The following is a 5,207-nucleotide window of genomic DNA, read 5'->3' as shown; positions in this document are numbered from 1 at the left end:
GGCCAAGGAGATTGACATGTATAACATACTTCTATGGTCTCTCAGTAGCAGGGTTTGTTCCAGGACATTGCAGACAAGCTTTTACCTAAGGCTGTTATGCAGATCATTCCAATTTTGGAAGTGATGCCTGGGATATGACCAAGATAAAAGGTAACTATATTATGATGTTGACAGCTTAAGGACAGGGTGAAGGCCTCAAGTTCATTTCTTTGTTGGCCATGTCCATTTATTCATTCAGTTGTCATTCATCTTTTTCTAAATGACTACTATGTTCTAGGCACATAGGTGCTCATACAAAGATGAATGGTTCCTGCCCTTCAAAAGTATTCTAATGGAAGAGACACAAGAGTAAATATACAATATTAGTGGGCTATGATAAGTGCTATCTCAAAGATATACGGTGCAGAGGAGAAACAGAAGTACAGAGAAAATGGAGGGAATAAACCTTAACTCCTGAATTTAGCATGAAAGGCCACTGGCTACCTCTCACCACTCATTAGCCTTTGTATGTGAAGGGCAGACAATCTGAGCTGAGTTTCAAAGAATGAAGAAGAGTTGGTAAAGAAATTGGGAAAAGATGTAATAGGCAAGTTTTTTACCAAGGGCAGTGAGGAGCCAATGGAGGATTTTAAGCAAGGAATTGACATGATCAGATATACATTTTAGAAAGACCACTCTGAAGAAAGTTTGGAGAATGGATGGGAAGAGGCCATGAATGGAGGTAGGGAGACAGTTAAGAAACTGGCTTACTAATTCAATTATAAAATTATTACAGTCTGTACCAGGGTGGTGGAAGTGGAATAGGAAGGAAGAGGAAGAGTCAGAAGATATGAGGAGGTCAAACTTACAGAGTTTAGTTATTTATTGAATACAAAGTGGTAGGAGAGTGAGCAAGATGGGGAAGCTAATACCAACTCCCCAGATTCTTGGCTTGGACAGTTGGGTGGATATAATACCATTCACTGGGATAAGGGAACTGGAGGAACAGCAGATTTGCGAGCAGAAGAGATTATATATTTGGAGACCAGGAGTGAGGTCTGGCTTGAAGATACAGATTTCAAATTATCGGTAGTTGAAGCTATGGGAGCAGATGAGACTGCTCTTGGAGAGTTTGAGAAGTGATAAGAACAGATGAAATGGAACTCTGAGGAATATCAACATTTAAAGAGCAGAATAAGAGGAAAGCATGGAGCAGTCAGAGAGATGAGAGACCCACTAGAGAAAAGTATAACAAAAATTAAAGGAGATGATGTAGGCATTTAAAACCCTGTTTTAGAGAAATATTTAATGACATTTTAAAATGGTCATGCTATAATGGAAAGCGAGAGAGGATATAAAATAATATATATTGCAGAAAACAGATTGGTGGTTTCCAGAGGTGGTAGGTGGAAGATAGGCAAAATGGGTGAAGGGATTCAAAACGTACAAGCTTCTAGTTATCAAATAAATAAGCTATGGGGATGTAACATACAACATGGTAAATGCAGTTAATGATATTGTATTGCAAATCTGAAAGTTACTAAGAGAGTAGACGTTAAAAATTCTTATCACAAGAAAAAAATTGTAGATATATCTGGTGATGGATGTTAGCTAGACTTATTGTGGCAATCATTTTACATTATACACAAATATTGAATCATAATGTTGTACACCTGAAACTAATATGTTATATATCAATTATACCTCAATAAAAATAATAATATGGCCCAGCCTGGCATGGCTCAGCGGTTGAGCATCAACCTAGGATCCAGGAGATCATGGTTCGATTCCCAGTCAGGGCAGATGCCCGGGTTGCGGGCTCGATCCCCAGTGGGGGCCGTGCAGGAGGCAGCAGATCAATGACTCTCTCATCATTGATGTTTCTGTCTCTCTCTCTCCATCTCCCTTCCTCTCTCTGAAATCAATAAAGATATATTTAATAATAGTAATAATAATATATATCATATGATGACAATTTTATTTTAAAAGTATATCTCTATCTTTTCATTGAAAAGTGTACACTTTCACAACTATTAGTAATAACTATCTCTGGGTGTGGTGTTACAGACTATTTTTATTTTCATCCTTATTATTTTTTGTGTTCTTATTTTTCCATAAAGAACATGCATTACTTGTGTAATCAGCAAGGATAAAAATTAATATTAAAAGGAAAAAAATAAAAGAAGAAAGTTTTGAGAACGTGGAGTGGTCAACTGAATCAAACACCTCAGAGTCAGTAATACTCATTCTGAGAGCTGTCTATTGAATTTAACAACAAAGTGACCTTGGTGAAAACTGTTTCAGTGTAGTAGGGAGTAGGGGCAGAAGTCAGATTGGAGTGGAACTGAAGAGTGAATGGGTATTTGCAGTACATTGAGCTCTATAGAGACAGCGCCGGGGCAAGAGCAAGCCGGACGGGCACTGGGTGACTGTATGCTCGCTGAGGGAAAGTAATTAAACATAGGCAAAGGAGATCCTAAGAAGCCAAGAGGCAAAATGTCATCATATGTTTTCTTTGTGCAAACTTGCTGGGAGGAGCACAAGAAGAAGCGCCCAAATGCTTCAGTCAACTTCTCAGAGTTTTCTAAGAAGTGCTCAGAGAGGTGGAAGACCATGTCTGCTAAAGAGAAAGGAAAATTTGAAGACATGGCAAAGGCGGACAAGGTCCGTTATGAGAGAGAAATGAAAACTTATATCCCTCCTAAAGGGGAAACAAAAAAGAAATTCAAGGATCCCAATGCACCCAAGAGGCCTCCTTCGGCCTTTTTCTTGTTTTGTTCTGAGTATCGCCCAAAAATCAAAGGAGAGCATCCTGGCCTATCCATTGGTGATGTTGCAAAGAAGCTGGGAGAGATGTGGAATAACACTGCTGCAGATGACAAACAGCCTTATGAAAAGAAGGCTGCTAAGCTGAAGGAAAAATACGAAAAGGATATTGCTGCATACTGAGCTAAAGGAAAGCCCGATGTGGCCAAAAAGGGAGTTGTCAAGGCTGAAAAAAGCAAGAAAAAGAAGGAAGAGGAGGAAGACGAGGAAGATGAAGAGGATGAGGAGGAGGAGGAAGATGAAGAAGAAGAAGATGATGATGAATAATTTGGTTCTAGCACAGTTTGTTTTTCTTGTCTATAAAGCATTTAATCCCCCTGTACACAACTCACTCCTTTTAAAGAAAAAAAAAATTGAGAAGAAAAAAAAAAAAAGAGTGAATGGGTGATGAAGAAGTGTAGACAACAAATGTAGAAGTGTCTTTCAATAACTTGGTTAAAAAGGAAAGGAGATAGGGCAGAGGCCCAGTGAAAGATACCATCCAGTTTGAGAATCTCATACTATGTCTGGTGGCTTTGAGTATCCTGATGAAAGGTAGGTTATGAAGGTCTTCTGACATTCAGATTTTCAGTGTAAGGGGTTACAGCATAGGGTGGAATTAGAAGCAGCAGCCAGCTCAGGGAATCAACATCAGAAATTGTTCTGGCCCGGCCGGTGTGGCTCAGTGGATTAAGCATCGTTCTGAACACCAAGAGGTCACAAGTTCAATTCCCAGTTGGGACACATGCCAGGGTTGCATTGTGGGCTAGCTAGAACCCTGGTAGGGGGCATGCAGGGGACAGCCTATCAATAGTCTTCTCTCACATCGGTGTTTCTCTTTCTCTCTCCCTCTCCCTTCCTCTCTCTAAAAAATCAATAAAAAAAATTTTTTTTAAAATTGCTCTTCTGGTGCAGAATGGAGGGAGTCAATGGGACAAAGGGGGGTATCTGTAATACCTTTAACAATAAAGATAAATTGTTAAAAAAGAAATTGCTTTTCTGGGCTCAAACTTGTCATCATTAAAACTGAGCAAAACATTTCAATGCTACATATATGGCTACATAATTTAGAGCATGGGTTAACCCTTAAAAAGAGACGCCCCCCCCAAAAAAAAAAAACCCATGCTATGAGGAAGAAATAGTTGTGGAAGTTCTTGGGACTCATGTGATAACAGTCAGGGCTTCTTTTTTTCTTTTCTTTTCTTTTAATCCTCACCCAAAGATATTTTTCCACTGTTTTTAGATAGAGTGGAAAGGAGGGAGGGAGGGAGGAAGGGAGAGAAACATCGATATGAGAGAGAGACATCAATTGGTTGCCTCCCGTACGCACCCTGACAGGGCCAGGGTTCAAACCTGTAACCCAGGTACGTGCCCTTGACCGGGAATGGAAACTGGGACCCTTGGGTGAGTGGGTCGATGCCCTAACCACTGGGAAACACTGGCCAGGGCAAGGGCTTCTTTATAAAAGTGTGTAGCTCAGTTCTGTAGACAATATTGTTCTCTAGGAATAATGCCAACCTTGGTGCATTCTACGGCTTAACCCAGCCCCAACACTGTAAGATGAAATGTCAGCAGAGAGAAAGAGCAGTTTATGCTTAATTTAAAGCACTAACTCAGATTCAAAAATCAATAACTGCTTGACATTCTGAAAAGTGCCTTCATGCTGGCAAACCCATTTCCTAGGAGACAATGAAATAACTCCATCATCCATGTCTTTTGTAGGAGGAAAACATAACCAAAATGGAGGCCTCTTCAGAGGATCTGAAGCTCTTACTTTATACCCAAAGCAGAGGCCCCACAGATTGTGGAATCCTTATTCTGGATGTGTCTGCTTCTGGGATAAGCAGAGGAAAGAAGATCTTAGGGGCATCCAACTAAAAGAGGTTTTCACTTGGGGAGGCACAGGGCAGTAAAGCCATAGAGGAGAACCATAATCTTTAAACAAAAGGCAAGATGAGGATTGAAATAAAAAAAGGGAGACAAAATCTTTGGGAGACATTGGAGCAAGTTCGAGGGACAAATTAAGGAAAGCAGGTTAGTTAGAATGAAGGCTGTTAAAGATGAAGATGGTACTTCAGAGCCTGTTGCAGTGACTGATTTGGTAGTTTAAAGAAGGTATACAGCCCCTGGCAAGTGTGGCTCAGAGGTTAGAACATCAGCCCAAGCACTGAAGGGTCTCGGGTTCAATTCCAGGTCAAGGGCACATACCTGGGTTGCAGGTCAGATGCCCGGCCCAATTGGGGTGTGTGTGGGAGGCAACCAATCAATGTGTCTGTCTCACATCAATGTTTCTCCCCCCCTTCCACTCTCTCTAAAAATTAATGGGAAAAATATCCTCCGGTGAGGATCAACAACAACAAAAAAGAAGTTATACAGGACTAGATCCTATCTGCCCCTTCACACACACACACACACACACACAC

At 40.7% G+C, this 5,207-nt stretch overlaps 1 pseudogene; it reads left to right on the top strand.

The window, feature by feature from the left end:
* The first annotated feature begins 711 nt into the window (after positions 1 to 711).
* LOC107532894 (high mobility group protein B1 pseudogene) lies at positions 712 to 3,072 on the top strand (annotated as a pseudogene).
* Positions 3,073 to 5,207: the final 2,135 nt, after the last annotated feature.

The sequence above is a fragment of the Miniopterus natalensis genome, chromosome X (genome assembly GCF_054644295.1).
Source record: "Miniopterus natalensis isolate mMinNat1 chromosome X, mMinNat1.hap1, whole genome shotgun sequence".
In the NCBI taxonomy this organism is placed as follows: Eukaryota; Metazoa; Chordata; class Mammalia; order Chiroptera; family Miniopteridae; genus Miniopterus; species Miniopterus natalensis.
Note: the sequence above shows the minus strand (reverse complement) of the source record. Positions and strands in the feature narration are given on the sequence as shown.